Raw genomic sequence first — 20693 nt, 5'->3', positions numbered from 1 at the left:
GGTGCTCATACATTCATTCAAGGAAAACGATGGGTTGTTATGATATGATGATCATATTTAACAATATCTATCGTTTTCTCAAGGTGCCTACACAGGCAGTGACGTTCCGGAAATACATTTTATCGAGCCGGATTGAAAACCTTCACATTGCAATTTTTTTTTTAAAAAAAATATTTGCAAAATATAACTAAAACTTCATAATTTTGAAGAGGATCCAGTCTCGTTCTCAAAATTTAGAAGAAGAGAAGTTTTAGGTTAAATAGAACCTATGTTTTCCCCTACCCACTCTCTACCCGCGCTATGGTCCAAAGACTCTAGCTCCATGGCATGATTTTCTTCTTTTAATATCCAACAAAATCCGTTTTCAGCGAGATAATAATAATGAATTATATTTTGAATATATTATTAAGTCCAGCAGCAGCAGTGGCTAATCAACTACTTAGAATGACCAACGGTGGTTTCCTAGTTCCGCAGTACACTGCAACAACGCTAACTGCCTACAGTCTTCTACACTCAAATGATTTCCGAGATTGGAAGATCATGAGAATACATCATGATATTTTTTTAATCAAATGATATCCGAGATTGGAAGATCATGAGAATACATCATCATATTTTTTTTAATCAAGTTGCTTCTATTTGGGAAATTCAATTAAAGTATCACTTCAAAAGATCTCGATTGCACTCTTGGAATTAGATGAGTTTATTCATGAGATTATGGTGGTCTTGTCTTAGTACCAATTACTGAGAATTCCGATCCTAGCCAACCTGAACGTATAATTAGACTCAATAATTCCGGCACTAGTACTCAAATCCAATATTGTAAACCACAGTTAGGATCGGAAATGCAAGGCGAGCTAAACCCAATCACACTGGTCACAGCAGTTGGATAATCAAATCATAGTTTTAAGGTTACTATTTGGCAAATAATCACACGTTTATTGATTCTAAACTTCCTCTAGAGTCTAGACTTACTACCGTGACCCGTCCCATCAATCAAAAAGCCTGGCACTGATCGTGATGCATGTTCAAGATGATGGATCATGGATTTATTATGCTCAAGGCCAATTAAAGGAATAAACACAATTCCAACAGAGAATTTCTGACCCTTGGCTTTGCTTCAATATTATATTACACTGAGCACTCTATTAAAGGCTCACTGGGGCTTCCTGATTCTACCAACAAAATGGTACGTCGAAACCTAATTAGGCCCGCATCTAGCCTACACTTAAGCATATACAAGTATGTATGACTTTTACTAATTTCACCTTTTAAATATTTGCACTTTCGCCTTAGATTCGCTAGCCTAATTATGGGTAGAAAATTATTCATTGTTGCTAATTTGATTTTCGGCATATGCATCATGCATTCATTAAGACGGAATGTCCAAAGCTCGCAAAGCCCCTGGGCTCTATATCTACCCTGCAAAATATACAAAAGTATAAATTGCGTGCAAAAACGATGCGCATCAAGTCAAAAGTACTCGGTATTCAGTGTATGGCCATCTGCACGGAGATATTTGCGTCCAGGATCACAAGGCTGTCTTTCATTTTTATGTCAGAGCTCCGGCTCGCGCATATAAAGTTCTTGATTTCTTAAATTCAAAGAAATGGTACCTCAAGCCAGGCCTTATTCTTCACCCATCCTGGCTTTCCCTTTAGACTATTGTTGTGTAGCTTTCCGTGTACAGCCCAAAGTATCTATACGAGTGTTTGCTGAAAACATTTTTACCAACAATTCAAAAAACCTTCAACCTCAAATGTCTCTAGGTTTTTTTCTAAATTTTAAAGTTTTTTTTTAATTATAACTAAAATCTCTTAAAATTTGTAGGTTTTTGTGAATTGCTATTTTAAAATTTGAAGGTTATTTTTCAAATTTTGCCATTCACTGACACTAAATCTCAGTTTTTCGTGAACACTGATTTACACAAGCGAGCTCTACATCTTCAAAATGCGTGCGCAAAGAAGCGGGCCTCAACAAACCTGTCCAAAGCCCACCAGTCTGTGAGTTGTTTATTGGTAGAAAATAATTAAACCCATAAGAGAATTCTTATGAAGCAATAGCCGTTCTATTAAGAAGGCCTTAGCCTGGTTGGCATGGGATAGATTGTCTCTCCCCAAGGAAGAGGGAGGTATCGGTAAATATTCTACATCTTCCCTCTCACACTAAGGCTAGGATGGCCCTATTGTTCCCTAAGTGTCTCCATCAGGAGGAAGTCTGGACAAAGATGTTGAGAGAATTGGTTGAAGGGGCTTGTGTATGCTTTGAAGATAGATGGCAAGACCTGGGATGGAAAGATAAGATATTCTCTTATGCCCCCCTTAAGGTTACTAGGTCATCTCTTGCCAGAATGCTGTGCTGTAATTGGAAAGAGGTTATGGGGCTGATGCTATGGGAGGGCTGCTCTAGAGTTTCAGGGAACTCTTTACTATGTTTAGGAATCTGGTGGTCACATAAATTTAATCCCCCCTTGGCTCTTCAGGACCTCAAAACTACTAAAAATTCAGCTAACTATTGGGACAGGGCTTTGGTGTGTCTGGAAGGATCTTGAACAACTTGATGTGGAGTTCAATCTAAACTTTAGGGAAGGATAACTGGCCAGTGTTATGTTGGAAGAGGTTCAAAAAGGTTGGTTTTCTGCTGCATATGATGAATCATGTTAGGTTAAAGATTGGGTTTGGTACAATGGGGCCAAATTGGACAGAGGGACCACTAACGATTTGTACATGGAATTAAGAAGGATTGAGGAGAATGTGATTTATTGCAACAGGATTTGGAGGACGAGTTAGGGGTCCAATACTTGGAGGAAGAGATGGAAGACCATCTGAAAATTGGAAATCCCTACTAAGTCTCAAGTCTTTCTTTGGAGAGTATGATGGGTGCTCTTCCATTAGGAAGTAAATTGGTATATAGGAACTTTACTAATGGGTGTTGCCCCATATGCAAAACAACTCTAGAAGATGGGAAACATGCTCTTTGGGATTGCCCAGCTATCAAAAATGCTTGGACCAAAATTAGCAGATGGATGTACAGTTGTACTAGTGTGCAAGGACATTGGGAGGACTGGTTGCTAGGGAAATGGACAACCAATTAAGGAGGAGAATGCTGATTCTGTTTTCAACATAATTAGTTGTCTTTGGAAAATTTACAACACTAGAAACTGTATTTTATTTCAAAAATCAATTAATACAAGATGGATGCTATAGCATTGATGTACAAATGTGTGCATATGTGTTGGTCTGTACATTTGGTTAATAAATTGAATAAAGATGGGATGGTCAAGATTATTCTTGAAAGCATTGCAGGTAGCCATTTCTTGACTCTCTCTTTGGAAGGGAATACTTTCAGGCATACTAGGCTGAGCCTAACTTACTTTCTGTTGTGTATTCAGGTATTATCGGAGCTTAAGCCAAGGAGTAGACCTGTTCAATTTGGTCCAAGGACCAAAAGATGGTATAAAAAAGTTAAGCAAGTGGATCATACTTTTGTGGCCTTTATTGAGAACCCAGTTGGCACTAGACCAGTGGTATAAGTGTGGTCAAAAAAAGGGGGATGTCTTGGAGAGCAATCACCTAAAGGATGCTGAGGTCTTGATTGAAGCTTGTATTCACCTAGGATATCCAATATCATGGGAAAACTCCTCTTTTGTATTTGAATATGAGAGATGGATTTTGATATGTAACTTGTTGAATGGGGTTTGATGGATGTTAAGCTAGGGTTCAGTTTTGGCAACATTTTGAACCATGGCAGAGCCTTGAAAACAGCAACATCCCAAAGGTCACCGACATTGGTTGCCAGTTCAAGTGTGCTCTTGAGTGGGCTGCAAACAAACCTGGTTGGGCCACTTTCAAGTGATACCCTCTGAGGTGAAGGTGCTAAAAAAATAGTAAAGAACATTTAGCAACTATTATCAACTATTAATACAACTTTAAACACAAGTGCCATACTTATTACTACAATTATTAACACAACAACTATTAGCACAACTATTAACAATAGCTACTAGCACTTAACAACAACTATTAGCATGCTAATAGCTGTTGCTATTAGCAAAGCTATTAACAAAAGCTACTAGCACTTAACAACAACTATTAGCATGCTTATTAGCTGTTGCTATTAGCAGAGCTATTAACAACTATTAACACATGTTTAGAATTTAGGACTTAACAACAGCTATTAAAAGCTATTAGCACAGCTATTAAAAGCTATTAACATAGTTATTAACAACTATTAGCATAGGTTTAGAGTTTAGGACTTAAAGACAATTAGGGTGTAGAGTTACCATAGCTATTAGCACACCTAGGGAAAGCTATTAGCACAACATGCATATTAAAAGCCTATTAGCACAACATGCATACCCACCACTATTAGCACATCTGTTGGTAGCTATTAGCACAAGCATATAAAAAACTAATAACATCTATTACATAGCTATTAGCATAGCTATTAGCATAGCTATTGGTAGCTATTAGCACAACATGCATATTAAATTAGGACTTACCATAGCTACTAACAACCATTACCACATCCATTAACATCTATCATCACATCCATTAATAGCTATTACTGGCTAACTATTAAAAGTAATTAGGATTTAGGACTTAATAGCAAGATTAATAGCTATTAACATATATATTAATAGCTATTAAAGCACATCTATTGGTAGCTATTAGCACAACAAGCATATTAAAAACTATTAACATCTATTACACAGCTATTAGTAGCTATCAATAGCTATAGGTAGCTATCAACATCTACTAGTAGTTAGTAGCTATAGGTAGCTATCAGCATCTATTAATTGCTATTAGTAGCTATTGACCGCCGCTACTAGGCAACTACAAACATCTAATAATACAACTATCAGCCCAATGACTTGAGAACTAGCTATTAGCAGAATTATTTGGGACATACCTCGTGGGTCAAGTTCTTGGACATGGGTTTGTAACCCAGCAAACATAATCTTTCAGCATGAGGGATCTGCTGGCTACAGTTTGTTGCCAACAAGAAACAATCCTTATGAAGGCAAAATATGGTAAAGCAGAAGATGTGGTATGGATGATTGCATGGTAGCATGCAAACACCCATACCACATCTTCTACTTTGCCATATTATGCCTTCAAACACCCATAACCATCTCATCTTCTAAGCCTAAGTCGCATGTTGTACAAGAACCCAGAATGGTTATGTCTTCCTTTTCTAATCCCCTGGGTCTAGGAGGTGTTGCAAACTGAGAGGCTTTACCCTGTGCAGCTGAGACAAACCATGGTTAACAAAAGCCTCCTTCTCTTTAAGGCCTTCCAGAAGCATGGATTTGTGTTGCATCTTTTCCTACATTTCCTCTTTTCTACATTTCCAATTAAGCATAGAATCAGTTATTAACATGTTGAGAATTTGAGGTAAAGTATAAGATAAAGTTGTGGGGTTAACCTCAAGAGCTACAACTACATCCTAGTTTGATGTGCCAACCTCCGCAACACCAAGAACACTTTAAATGTGCATATTTGCATCTATGACAGCCTGCAACTTCACACACCTCTCCTCAGGCACATCACTGCTTGCTTCAAGTGTATGCAATTCCTGTCGCACATCCCGTAGGTGTTACAAAAAGGTGTTGGCCTTTTAAGAAAACTTCAAATCCACTCATGCTTGCTCCAAATCCTTGGAGATATCCACTATTTCACATGCTACTTCCTTCATTTTGATTTGCATACTGGCCAACATAGCTTGTGCCAACTCAACATGCTAACGATCAAATGTGTCCTCAGGTGCCTTGGATGAACCACCTACATACTTTGACATGCTTATTGTTTCACCTTTAGTGATATGCGATCACACTCTTGCCAGTTTGTTTGAAAGCCCCTTATGTTTTTTTACACAATTAACTAAGTTCTCTATCACTGCCCAAGCAACCTGGTGTGCAGTATTGTCGGTTGTCAACTGTGCCGATTGATAATTTTTAAAAGCAAACGCCTTTGCAAACCATGCTGCAACCTCACTATTTACAGGTGGTTCCTGGTACACCATCTGATATAGCATCATGAACTTGTTGTAAAACTCTAGCCAAATGGTTTGAAGCTTCACCTTTTGGCCTCTTGTTCGTAGCATCGTCAAGATCGATAGCCAGTCTTTCTCTAGAATATCCAAGTGTGGGAATTCCACTCCTCCAATCAAACTAAGCTTGTATAATTCATGAAAGTCATGTTGTGTGGTGCACACTTTTTGTGCTTGATTTTGGTGTATGGAGGTGCCACCCATTTTGGTGTATGGAGATTGTCTATTAATAGATTGAATGACAAGCCACATAGTAGTTCCTGAGCCAATCTATTAGTAGCAACCCATGCTTGAATGATAAGGCAATCAATGAAGAAACAAAGGGGCATGTTAAGTTGACATCAAGAGGAGAGAGCATCTTAATGGTGAGACACATTGCTAACCCCTAATTAGCTTACCTTAGGGCCATTAGCTGAGGAGTTGTTCCAATAGCAGAGGATGCCCGTGCATACACAAGTCCACTCCTTGTCAGGATTGGTGTGCGAGGCTATGTACACACTGTTTTTTTTTTGGTAGAGAAGGAAGGTAATGAAAACCTGAGAACAAGGCACCCAATAGCTCACAATCAAGTGCACGACACAGCAATGAACACACACACATGAGCGACAAGACGTGCACCCAACCGTTTCAAACAATCATGCTCTTTAAAGCTAGGAAGTGGTTCTTTAAATTCTCTTAGTTTTGTACAAAAGAGTTTTTTTGTTTTTGGCTTTCACTTTTTTGCTATCAAAGGAGTTATTAACAAAGCTATTGAAAAACAACTTCCAACCCATAAATGTGTAACACCTATTCATGTTTCCACCCTTTTAACAAAGCACTTTGTGAAGGCTTCACATCTCCCTCGACTACCAACACCATTGTCCTCCCCATCCACAAAGAAGGAGACCCCATGGACCCAGGTAACTACTACAGGACTGTAATGATTGGTCACACAATGGCCAAGATCTATGGGGTAGTACTAGAGGACATGATGATGAGCTCTATGGTACAGAGGATTTGAAATAGAGCATGAGGCCAAGCAGGCTTCAGGAGAAACTTCTCCATGCTGGACCATATCTTTACTTTACGGGCTATCATAGAGAAGGTGAGGTCCTCAAAGAGACATGTGTATTGATGCTTTGTGGATTTCTGCTGCAAAGCCTTTGACTCCATCCCTTGATCCCGTCTGATCGTCGAGTGGTTTCATGCACATGGCATATAGATGGACTGTCTCCCTCCATTTAAGAATAGCTTGGATTCCCCCTACCTTGATCTCTTATGATAGGAGACTCAATCGGATCATCCGATTGATCTACTCAATCTATACATACACCAAACATGGGTGTCTCCATCAGAAATTGGTAAGAAGTGTGAGTTATACAGAGATCACTTCTTGAGACTCTTTGAGGATAGATTCTTTGAGATCCTAGGATACATACAAATACACATGTCACATGCTATGCATATCACAATAAACCAAATCAGGGTATCTTCCCGCCGCCTCAAAGTAGAGACTGGTAGAGCTAAGAATATCCCACATGAGGAGAGGACATGCACAATATGCACCACAAGAGTAGTAGAGGATGAGGCCCATTATATGTTCAGTTGCCCAGCTTAATTATGAGATACGGGGGATATTCCACTGTCTCTTTCGAGAGGGATGTGGAACACAAGGATGTAGTGCTAAGGCAACATGTTGAGAATAGCCCTAGCTCTGACAGGATACCTCACAGAGAGCCATCATAGATTTCTTTGTGGTAACACATCCACATCAAAATCCACTGCCCACAACAGTTCCTCTACTATGACATCAGAGCCCACCACTCGTACCCATGCTCCAGCTCCATGCCCCAGAGGAGTTCTTAGCAAGAGAGCTCGATCCATTCTGTAAGCCATAACACGCTCCCATCAGAGGCCTGACATTCACTCCACCATTAGATCAGCTATGACCGAGGTGGGTATCGTTATTAGCTGATCACAACATATCTCACTCTACATAGTAGCGTCGGCTGCAGTATTTGATGGTTTTTGTCCACGAGCTTGCCGATGAGTAGTTGACCAATCTAAACAGGTCGACATCTCCCTATAGGTCCCCACGACCAGCAATATCTAATCGGTTGGCCCACGACCAACATAACCTGGCCGCCGGCTAGCCTAGCCTTGTTAGCCAACAATCCCTAGTCGAGCCCCTCCTAGCTAGCTGAATCCTATGGGCTGACCAGAGTGAGGAAAAAAATAACCCCCCCACACCTACCAAAACTAGAGAAAGAAATGGGAAAAAATGGACATCATCGGGGAATCCTCCCATAGGGCGGGCACACCCACATCATAGGCCCTCACTCCCTATAGTATAATATCGTACAAATAGGAGATGAATGCTAATACCCCCTCTCAGCTCCTGGATGTGGAACCAATCCCAGTGAGCTGGAGTGCTGAAGATCTGCTGAGGAAAAGGCTTCATGAAGAGGTCCATCGCATTGTCCTTCGTCAAACAAAAGGCTAGCAAGATGTCACCATCCAAAATCTTCTCTCGAATAAAGTGATTGTATCTCGGTATGCTTGGTTCAAGCATGGAAGACTAGGCTCTGAGCAATATCTATATATAGCTCTAGTTGTTGCACTGGGTTCCCTCTATGAAAACCTAATCTTGCCATGGGTTCCCTCTATGAAAACCTAATCTTGCCAAAGTAACCTCCTCAACCACACAACCTTACAAGTAGCACCACAAATAGCCCGATACTCTGCCTTAGCAGACAAGGCAATAGCTGGCTGCTGTTAAAATTTAAGGGGGAAAGAAAAGTGAGCCATTCATAATGAAAATAGACTTGATTGCATTGTACAAATGATCTTGTACTACATAGTTCTTATATAGCCATGAGAGGTACACTCAATGTGACTGGATACATTTCTAGGATGATATCACTGCTTATGGCATTTAGTGGTGGATTACATCTTTGATCTTAGACTAAAAGATATCCTATGCAAAATAATTAAAAATTCTAGGGACTACGAGTTGGGCTTATTGCCAACAGCTGCTTCTTAGTTCTCCAAGAAATCACTCTTGAGCCAAGGGTAAAGTCATATCCTGAAATAAATCTCCTCGTGTCTAGATCTCCTCCCCAATTAGAGTCACTCCAACCTTAGAGACTAACTTAGTCCTTCGATCCCCCTCCAATGTCATAAAAGAGTCCAAGATCCTTTGTACCATGAAGAAACTACAAGCCTCCTCAATCCTGCATCCCAAAATGAGCCTTCAAAGGTGTCTACATAAATGAGCTCAACAACCCCAAAATGAGCCTTCAAAGGTGTCTACATAAATGAGCTCAACAACCCCACTAGAAAACTCAAGTCTAATATGGTGTTCATCAGCAACCAAATCAATGAGCTGACAAGTTTTTGATATAAAGAGACATCAACCTGCTCACAAGGATCATGTACAATAAGTTTGGTATTCAGGTCCATCAGAGATGAAATAGGCTTGCAGTTCTCCATCCCAAAGGCCTCTAGCAACTCATGGACATACCGTTTTGCTGAGAAACAAAAAACTCCCTCTGGATCTGCCAAATCTCCAATCCCAAAAAGTAATGGAGTAAGCTAAATCCCTCATCTCAAACTCCTCTGACAAGGCAGCAGGCTTCACAGCTTTGTGCTCCACATAACTGCTAGTGATGAGGACAAGATCATCCACATAGAGGATAATCAATGTGACCATGATAATCAATGTGACCATACCACGTTCCCGAAGAAAGAGATACAAGTTTGAATGTGCAACTGATCTCTAGAAACCCTATCTCTGAAAGCATCAATCTTCTGGTTCCAAGCCTTGGGAGCCTATTTCACACCATACAAGGCCTTCTACAACCTATAAACCATATCTTTTGAGCCTGGAACCTCAAATCTTGGATGTTCCTCTCAACATACACCTCCTCATAATACAAGTCACCATTCAGGAATGTAGATTTAACATCCATTTGATACACTGGCCATTGCTGATGAGAGGCAAGGACAAGAACCATCCAAATCGTGGCCATCCTAGCTATTGGTGCAAAAGTGTCCTCATAGTCTATGCGTGTCCCGCTAGATCATAGCCCTTAGCCACAAGTCTGGCCTTGTGCTTGTCCCCACTGACCCATCAGTTGGTTTTGTAGACCCACTTGACACCAATGAGACTGACTGTTTCAATGCCCTCAGAACCAACTCCCAAGTCCCATTCTTCTCTATGGCCTCTAGTTCCACTTGCATGGCTTTCCTCCAAGTCTCCTAGGAAAGAGTTTCTGTAAAACTGAAGTAGGCTCCTTATCCCAAATGATAGGATACATCAAGGCATAATTTACTTGTGGGTGCTCCTGTGAGACTGACTTTCATGAACTCTATGCGATCTTCAAGGTCCATCCTCCATAGTCCACTCGGAGGGATACTCCATCACACCAGACTCTCAACTGGTATCCAATAACCACTTTGGTACCCGAACAGAACGTAGAGCCACCTATTGTGGAAAATCTCCAGCCTCAGGCTCAACCTCTCCTATTTGACTGAGGCTGGCTAGCTAGAACAATATCTTGGAACCCATCTGTCAGAATGTGCAATGGAAATGAGACATAAAAGTGAGAACAACAAAACGTAGAAGTGCAAGAGAGGAGAAATGGTGTCAACTCTGCTACATACACAAGATAGCCATTACATAATGTGTGGGGGGTCAAGTCCCCTATATATATGGGCAAGGAGCAGCAGTCAGCCAATAAAAACATGCCAATAGCCCCCAAAATGGGCCCATGACGACTAGGTCTATCCTACTCGGCCAGCACATGGCCCGGTCGACCATCCCACGACTAGATATGACCTGGTCAGTGAGCACCAAAAGTGAGTCCCTCCTGGTAAACCAACTCCTATATAGGTTAGCCCAAGGAAAAAAAAAAGCTCCCCCATGACTATAACAAAACCGAAAAAATGGGAAAAACTGAACATGATCAGCATGTCCTCCCATGGGCGAACATACCCACATCAGAGGCCCTCACTCAATATGGTATAGAGATAAGAGATGAATGCTAACAACCCCTCTCAGCTGCTAGATGTGAAACCAATCCCAGTGAGCTGCAGTGCTAACTGCAGTGCTAATGGAGCATCTCTGCTAAAAGGAAGAGGCTTTGTGAAGAGGTCTATCACATTGTCCTCCCCGTTGAACAAAAAGCTAGCAAGATGTCACCATCCAAAATCTTCTCTCAAACAAAGTGATATTGTATCTCTATATGCTTGGTCTAGGCATGGAAGATCAGGTTCCGAGCAATAGCTATATAGCTCTAATTATCGCAGTGGATGATTGTGGGTTCCTTCTACTGAAACCCAATCTTGTTAAGTAACCTCCTAAGCCACACCACCTCGCAAGAAGCACCACAAGTAGCCTTATACTTTGCCTCAATGGAAGACAAGGCAATAGTAGGCTACTTCTTGCTACTCCAAGAAATCGCCCCCGAGCCAAGGGTAAAGTCGTATCCTAAAGTAGATCTCCTCGTGTTTGGATATTCTCCCCAATCAGAGTCACTCCAACCTCGGAGAGTGACCAATCGTTTAATCTCCCTCCAGTTTCATAAAAGAGTCCAAGATTCTTCGTACCTTGTAGATACCATAAGATCCACAATCATGTGTTCCAATGAGTCTTCAAAGGTGTCTACATAAATGAGCTCAACAGCCCCACTGGAAAACTTAAGTCCAATCTGGTGTTCAATAGCCAAATGAATGAACTGATAAGTTTCGGACATAAAGAGGCATCAATCTACTCACAAGGATCATGTACAGTGAGTTTGGTATTCAGGTCCATCGACGATGAAATAGGCTTGCAGTTCTCCATCCCAAAGGCCTCCAGCATCTCATGAACATATCGTTCTGAGAAACAAAGAACCCCCTCTAGGTCTACCAAATCTCCAATCCCAAAAAGAAATGGAGTAAGCCTAAATCTATTATCTCAAACTCCTCAGACAAGGCAAACTTCGTTAACGGCTATGTGCTCCACATGAGTGCCAATGAGGACAAGATCATTCACATAAGAGGATAATTAATGTGACCATACCACGTTCCCAAAAGAGAGACAAGTTTGGATCGGCAACTAATCTCTAGAAACTCTGCCTCTAAAAATCTTCTAGTTCCAAGACCTAGGAGCCTGTTTTAGAACATTCAAGGCCTTCCGCAACCTATAAACCATACCTTTTGAGCCTGGAATGTCAAAGCCTAGAGGTTGCTCAACATACACCTCCTTCTCTGCAAGTCACCATTCAAGAACATAGATTTAACATCCATCTGATACACAAGACCACTTCTGATGAGAGGCAAAGGCCAAAACTATCCAAATCATGGGCCATCCTAGCTGTCAATGCAAAAGTGTCCTCATAGTCTATGTGTGGCCGGTGCTGAACATAGCCCTTAGCCACAACTCTGGCCTTGTGCTTATCCATGGACCCATTGGACTTATACTTGTTTTTTAGACCCACTTGTTGACACCAATGATTGACCGTTTCGTAGCCTCGAGCATTGTTGTTTCCGTCCAACTTTTGGTCCACTGGGAACATCTCGAGGGTGGGGATTTTCACAGGTTTCTCCACCATCTTGAGAGCTAATATTCCATCTTGGGGGTTCAAGTGAAGGAAGGGTGGGTGGGAAATTTTTTTTAAGAAGAGCCTACACTTTCTGCAAGGTGGCTGTCCAGCAATGATGCCCGCCTTCTACCTGCATTTCTGTACGGCCTAAACATGCTCCAATCAGCACCAAGTATAGTAGCCCCACAAGCTCTCACCGTCTCCCAAGGCTTCAATCCCGAAAAGCCTGCAAGTGGCCAAAACAAAAATGACACAAATCACCGAGCTAAGTACCTTTAAGAGAAGAGAGTGCTGAGAGTTTCTAGATCCTCTCGTGGGCATCATCGGGGACTCCTCCCATGGGTAGGCACACCCACATCATTGGGGACTCCTCCCATGGGCAAGCATACCCACATCATAGGCCCTCACTCCCTACAATATAATATGGTATAGACATGAGATGCATGCTAACGGCCAAAAGGGGCCCATGAGAGAAGATGAGAAAAGATGAAGGATACCAGGGTCGAGCCAGGGTCCCACACAGACACACTGGCAGAAGGAATGTATCCCCCTCCGTAAGCGAAGTCTGATAAGTTCCTATAGGAAGATTGTGATGGAAAAGGCATAGAGGGTGAGTAGGTGTAGACAAGAGCTGATCGTTTCTCAATGTAAGACCTTGAACGGGGCTCTCCAATGAGTAAGAAGTCCCATCCCCTATGTGGTCCATATCAGAGTAAGGAGAATCAACATCTCATGCCGATATAACTTAATCATGCCAGTGTACTGGCATGCACCAGGAGCTCCCATACTGGTAGCTACCTAAGCATGCCAGTAGATACCAGCATGCATTAATTGCCCTGTTTTTTATATTACAGATGGCATCCATGGTAGATACTAGGATGAGTATACCCAATGCGTATACATGTGAGTCATCAATTTTTGAAGAGTTTGGACATGTGGGTCCCACTAGGATAGGTCAAAATAGTGAGCAACAAGGTAAGCTACAAGTAGTGTACAATACGCGGCTACATTGTCATTTTCACCAGGTCCACATGGTCTAGGTGGCAGCAGAAGCAAGGGGTCTGCAATTTACATCAGCAGCTCTGTTTTCAATGTTTTTGATGTTATAGATAACATCAACATGGGTTTTGATACTCGGATGAGTATACCCAATGTGTATACAGGTGAGCCATAAAGTATTGAAGAGTTTGAACATGTGGATCCCATTGGGACATGCCAAAAACATTAAGTAGCAAGGCAGGCTACAAGCAGTGTACAACACACAAAGTTGTAATTTTCACGAGGTTCGCACACCCAAAATAGGAGTGTTATTGGCAAGATGACATCACGAGGGTCTAGTAGATATATTGGACTATCACTAGGTCAAACCCTAGGCAAAACCAAGGTGTCTAGACCCATCTACAACTATGGTTTGGTGGCAGCAAAGGCACGGGGGTTGTGGTTTACATCAACTTTATTTTTCATGTTGTTGACATTACAGATGACATCCACATGGTTTTTTATAATGAGATGAGTCCAACCAATGTGTATACATGTGAGCCATCATCACCTGAAGAGTTTGGACATGTGGGTCCCACTGGGATAGGTCAAAACACTGAGCAACAGGGTAAGCTACAAGAAGTGTACAACATGAAAAGTTGCATTTTCACCAGGTTTGCACAACAAGAATAGGAGTTCTATTGGCAAGATGAAATCACGAGAGGCTAGTAGATATATTGGACTATGACCAGGTCAAACCCTAGCAAAATGAAGGTGTCTGGGTGCATCTACATTCATGGTCTAGGTGGCAGCAAAGGTATGGGGGCTGTAGTTTACAGCAACCCGATTTTCGATGGTTTTGATGTTACAGATGGCATCAACATGGGTTTTGATACTTGGATGAGTATATCTAATAATGGTGAGCCATCAAGTTTTGAAGAGTTTGGCCATGTGGGTCCCACTAGGACATGCCAAAACATTAAGCAGTAGGGTAGGCTACAAGTAGTGTACAACACACAAAGTTGTAATTTTCACCAAGTTTGCACAACTAGAATAGGAGTGTTATTCGCAAGTTGACATCACGAGGGTCTAGTAGATATATTGGACTATCACTAGGTCAAACTCTAGGCAAAACCAAGGTGTCTGGACCCGTCTACAGCCATGATTTGGTGGTGGCAGAGGCATAGGGGTTGTAGTTTACAACAACCCTATTATTATGTTGCTGACATTACAGATGACATCCACATGGTTTTTTATAATGGGATGAGTACACCCAATGTGTATATAGGTGAGCCATCATCATGTGAAGAGTTTGGACATGTGGGGTCCACTGGGATAGGTCAAGACAGTGAGCAACAGGGTAAGATACAAGTAGTGTACAACACGCAAAGTTGTCATTTTCACCAAGTCTGCACAACCAGAATAGGAGTGTTATTGGCAAGATGACATCACGAGAATCTAGTAGATATATTGGACTATGACTAGGTCAAAACCAAGGTTTCTGGATGCATCTACATCCATGGTGGCAGTAGCTCTGTTTTTTATGTTACATATGACATCAACATGGGTTTTGATACTTGGATGAGTATATTCAATGTGTATACAGGTGAGCCATAAAGTTTTAAAGAGTTCGGACATGTGGGTCCCACTAGAACATGCCAGAACATTAAGTAGCATGGCAGGCTACAAGTAGTGTACAACATGCAAAGTTGTAATTTTCACGAGGTCCGCACAACCAGAATAGGAATGTTATTGGCAAGCTGACATCATGAATGTCTAGAAAATATATTAGCCCTAGGCAAAACCAAGGTGTTTGGACTTGTCTACAACCATGGTTTGGTGGCAATAGAGGCATGGGGGTTATAGTTTACATCAACCCTATTTTTGATGTAGTTGACATTAAAGATGACATCCACATAATGGGATGAGCACACCCAATGTGTATATAGGTGAGCCATCATCACCTAAAGAGTCCGGACATGTGGGATAGGTCAAAACAGTGAGCAACAGGGTAAGCTACAAGTAGTGTACAACACGCAAAGTTGTCATTTTCATCAGGTCCACACAACCAGAATAGGAGTGCTATTGGCAAGATGACATCATGACAATCTAGTAGATATATTGTAGTATGAGGAGGTCAAACCCTAGGTAAAACACGCAGCTAGATGAGTATGTATAATTTCTATTATTTGTCTCTTTTGAGCTATAATTTGTTTAAAAAATGATATAATAGTTATATGGACACAAAGGAGAGGTACACAAGGGCCTAATTATGTCACAAAGGAGAGGTACACAAGGGCCTAATTATGTCACCCAAGACTCTCAGTATAGAGGCATCATCAACACAGGTATGAAGTATGTTTTATATATTATACTAGTTATTTCAACATCTAATAACTATTTGTTTTAACTTCCTTATAGGAGTGATGAGCGGAGTCTCACTGATCTGCCCAACCAGCCAGTCCCACCACCATTAGTGCCACGATCTTGCATAGGGGACATGGGCATAGAGTGCTCCATCAACGAGAGTGGGGACACATTGTGGATCGAGATAGAGGCAAGGTTTTTTTTCGTCGAGGCTTCGAGACCTCGTGGACCTCTATGTGCCTGAGGTCCACAATGTATAGGGGCAAGAGATCTTTGATTGTAATATGAGATGGTTGTAAATTACAATTAAACTGATTAATAAACATAGAGTTTTCATTAAATGCAAGGACCAGGATGAGGTTAGCAAGAAATTTGTCATCGCACAGCTAGAGTACAACTTGGGGGATTCAATAGACCAAAAACCCATGGGCTCTCTTTTCACGGTAGCATCTTTGTCTTTGTATTGTGTATGGAACTAGCGAGCATAAAGCTTACAAGCCTATGAATAGGCTTTCTGCAAGCCTATGCATAGAGCTTTATCTATAGAGCTTTATGCAAGCCTATGCATAGAGCTTGCAACAAGCCTATGCATAAGCTTTGTTCGTAGAGGCTCTATGCATAGAGATTGCAAGCCTATGCATAGAGCTTGCAAGCCTATGCATAAGCTTTATGCATAGGCTCTATGCATAAAGCTTTCAATCCTATGCATAGAGCTTTATGCAAGCCTATGCATAGATCTTTATGCAAGCCTTATGCATAAAGGTTTATGCATAGATCCTATGCATAAAGCTTGCAATCTTATGCATAGAGCTTTATGCAAGCCCATGCATAGAGCCTATGCATAAGCTTGCAAACTAAACCTAAACCACCCAAGGGTGCAATAAATGTAAAGAAAAGCATAAATGATTAAAAGAAAAAGAGGGCTTACCTCTTTTTTGTGAAGCCAAAGGAGAGGATTAGTACAAGACCTACAAAATATAAGATTAAACAAAGTAATTAAATAAAGTGATTACAAATCTTAACATTAAACAAAGTGATTAGTGCGTTGAGAGCTCTCTGCTAACCCTAAAAGAATAAAATAAAAAAAATACAAAACCCTAAAAGCTCTATGCATGCATAGAGCTCTCTATACATGCATTGAGAGCTCTATGCTAACCCTAAAAGTATAAAATCCAAAAAAAAATCTACAAAACACTAAAAGCTCTATGCATACATAGAGAACTCTATGCATGCATAGAAAACTCTTCATTGAGAGATCTATGCATGCGTTGAGAGCTCTATGCACGTATGGGGAGATATATGCATCCATTGAGAGCTTATGCATGCTCTATCCATGCATTGAGAGCATTGAGAGCTCTATACATGCTTAGAGCTAACCTTAAATAGCATAAAACCCCCAAAAAAATCATAAAAATATAAAATTATAAAACCCTAAAAGCATAGCAAAAAGGAGTGAGCTCTTACCTCAAAAATCTAGGGTTGTGGATTATTGACTTGAATAAGCCTACAAAATAGCAACACAATAAAATAAAAAAGCTAGAAAGTATACTTCATTTTAACATATGAGAAAGCAAGAGGATAAGTGAAAGAGGAGAAAAACAAGGTGAGCTTCTTTAACCCTAACCCTAATGCATAAATGATCGAAAGCTTGTGATTTATGAAACCCTAACCCTAGCTTCTACATAGAAAGCCTAATAGAGAGCTTTGATGGAGACCTCTTCATCAAAGCTCTCTCTTAGCACTCTCTATGTAGAAGCTAGGGTTGGGGTAAAAAAAGAGATAGGAGAAAGAGAAAGGAAAGAGAGAGGAAGGAAAAGAAAATCTCACATAGAGAGCATAGTTGAAGCTTTCCATGAAAGCTTAGGAGAAAAGAAGAAAGGAATGAAGCTTTCCATGAAAGCTTGAGAGCATAGGACAGGGAGAGAAGCACATACCTTGGTAGAGGGATGAGGTTTTATGGAGGGAGAGGTGGAAGGGATGGAAAGCACTTGGGTGGGAGGAAGAGTTGCCATCAAACCATTATCGTCCTCCCATGTGCAACAAGGGGGTAGGTACAAAGAATCACGGGCAGTAACAATTTAGGTAGGAGTACCAATTTGCAAGTCACTCTGCTGAGCATCAAAATTTTGCTACTGTGCAGCTTTATTTCACTGTTGTAAACGTTGCATAGTAGCAAAACCCTAGGCCACTTTCCACCTGCCAGTTTTGGATAGAGCATGTCTTTTATGCTAATGTAAATTTACTTTTGGTCTGATTTCATATGTTTGACAGTGATCAAGGGCTGGATGTTAGTCCTGAAAAGCTTGGTTGAGAGAAACATTACATTGTATGTGTGATTGATGCAAGGGCTAACATATATGACGATGTCATATAACAATTGAGCATGTCCATACATATGAGCTTCATGAGGCATTGGCACGACCAAGTGCGGATGATGACATGGAGGAGAACCACAAGAGAGTGTTACACAATATGCCACACCATTCAATATGAATGAGGTGCCTCCACCATTGCCACATGAGGAGAAAGAGGATCTCATCATCATGGAAGACATGGTGAATGATTTCTTAGAACGAGAGGTCATAGATGATAGAGAGCAACCTCCAATGTCAGGAGAAAACCTTACGTAGAGAGGCAAGCACCCCTTTGTATGAGGGATGTTCGTACTCTACACTCTGAGAAAACTTGGAGCTATTAAACTTGGAAACAACTTATGGATGAAGTGATACAAATGTCACAAGTCTTTTAAGGTAAGATCCAACCAATATATTCTCTTAAATAGAAAATGTCTCTTGCTTTATATACTCTCCTTGTAGATATTTTGACATATGATTTTTTATACTATGTTGTAGGCTTATGTAAGGTCCCCCCCTTCCTAAATAGGGGAAACCTCAAGATACTCTGCTAAGTCTAACTTGGGATAATTTCCTACTCGTTGACACCTTGACCATGTACGATACAAGGATACGATTAGTAAGGTAAGGCCTAGTTCTATCCCACAAGGGGAGCGTGGTCTTTCTAAAGGATTCCCAAAATCAAACCACTCATAGAGTGATCGACCTTAACTCAGGCAACCTCTATTCTTAACTTCTCGAAACAATGCTTTTTTCCTCATCTATGCAAGGCACAATCGCTGACTTAGTCCTCTAGAGTAATGTTTCCCAAGGACCTATTTATCTAACATAGAAGCTTTAATTAATTTTTTGGAAAGCTACCCAACTAATCGGGTCCACCCGTCCTAGGATGTTTCCGTCAGGGCATTCCATCCTCCCACTTTCCACCCAACTCACGCGTCAATTTGTATTATTCTAATTAATCCTACCACATTGTTTGACATAAATAAACAAGTTTCTTAATTAATGGCCTTACACATTATTCATTTAAATAGTCTTTATCAATGATATAATAATTCTTACAAACAAGAGTTTAATTTAAAAAATAGATACAATGTTTAAAATTATTCATAGCCAAATCCAGGCTCTTTACTTTATTATGCCGATGATCTAGAATTCGACCTTCTAGCCTCTATCGACTGGGCAATCCCTATGGGCCATACACCTCATCATCGGTACTTGGTGAGGACTCAAGCTCGCCTGTCTCCCTCTCAAGCTCCATTGCTTGATCCTCCTGCTCAAAGGGATGTCTATGTGCAAGGTAGGTATTATTCAATGCACTAGCCTAGGCCCGCATAACTAGGCAGCATCACAATACTCGCCTCAATCGAGATGAACCTCATTTTCTCAATGGTATGAGAGATACCTTGGGTCGACTTCGGGCCTTGCTAACGTCACCACCCAGCTACACAAGCACAGAAATGGAGTTATCCGTCGAGACGAGGACATGATGTACCTGTATTTTTCAACTTAATCAAGATAACAATTTCTAAACTAAACCATAGAATATGATAGACAACATCACTTTCTCAAGAAAACATTTCCACATAATTTTTTTAGTATAAAGGAAAGTGGCATCTTGTTTTTTAATTTATTAATGTTAACATTAATAAAGATTAATCAAAACCCTCTTTTTAAACGATGACCAAGCTAACCTGGCCATTAATTCCTTGTGGGGCTCCTAAGGGGATAGTTGGGGCCGCATTCGGAGCAATCTCTCTCTAGGCTCGTTGTGCACGTCTCTCGAGGTGATATTTTGGGTTTTTCATGAAGGATCCATTTTTCTCGTATTCTTGTAGCTGAGGTCTCTGTTTTGCAAATCCAACGCTTCAGTCGGATCACAAATCAGAGCTCATTTGCTCAAGTTATGAGCAAAAAACTCTTACGTGGGAATCACCTCTAGAGTCAAAAAGCCCTTACTAAAGTCAATAGCTAATTGGGGGAGGGGGGGGAGGTGTCCTTAAACTGGATTTTCAGGGAAGAAGGCTGCACCTAGAGGGAGAAGGGGGAGTCCTCCCTGAAGTCTATTCACACGCCAGGGGGGGGAGAGCAACTAACGACACTCTACCCACAAGGGTGAGACGAGGCAAAAAAAATTTCTACAAAGGGCTTACTTGGAGATGGTCAAAAAAGGCTTGCTAGAAGAGGGGTGTAGAGCGCTGTCGAGTACAGTCCCACACAAAGTGCCGGGTACGGATGGACGTCGGTACAGTAGTGTTAGGTACGGGTAAGGGCAGCATAGAGTGTCAGGGTACTGGCCAAGGGGTTTATATAGGTGCAATTACGAGGACGGGTGCAAGGAAAGGGAGAACAAAGTAGGGGTGCAAAGGACGGTGTA

Source organism: Cibotium barometz, chromosome 25 (assembly GCF_041138505.1).
Source record: "Cibotium barometz isolate CiBa-2024 chromosome 25, ASM4113850v1, whole genome shotgun sequence".
Taxonomy (NCBI): Eukaryota; Viridiplantae; Streptophyta; class Polypodiopsida; order Cyatheales; family Cibotiaceae; genus Cibotium; species Cibotium barometz.
The sequence above is the reverse complement of the archived record's forward strand: the minus strand, read 5'-3'. Positions refer to the sequence as shown.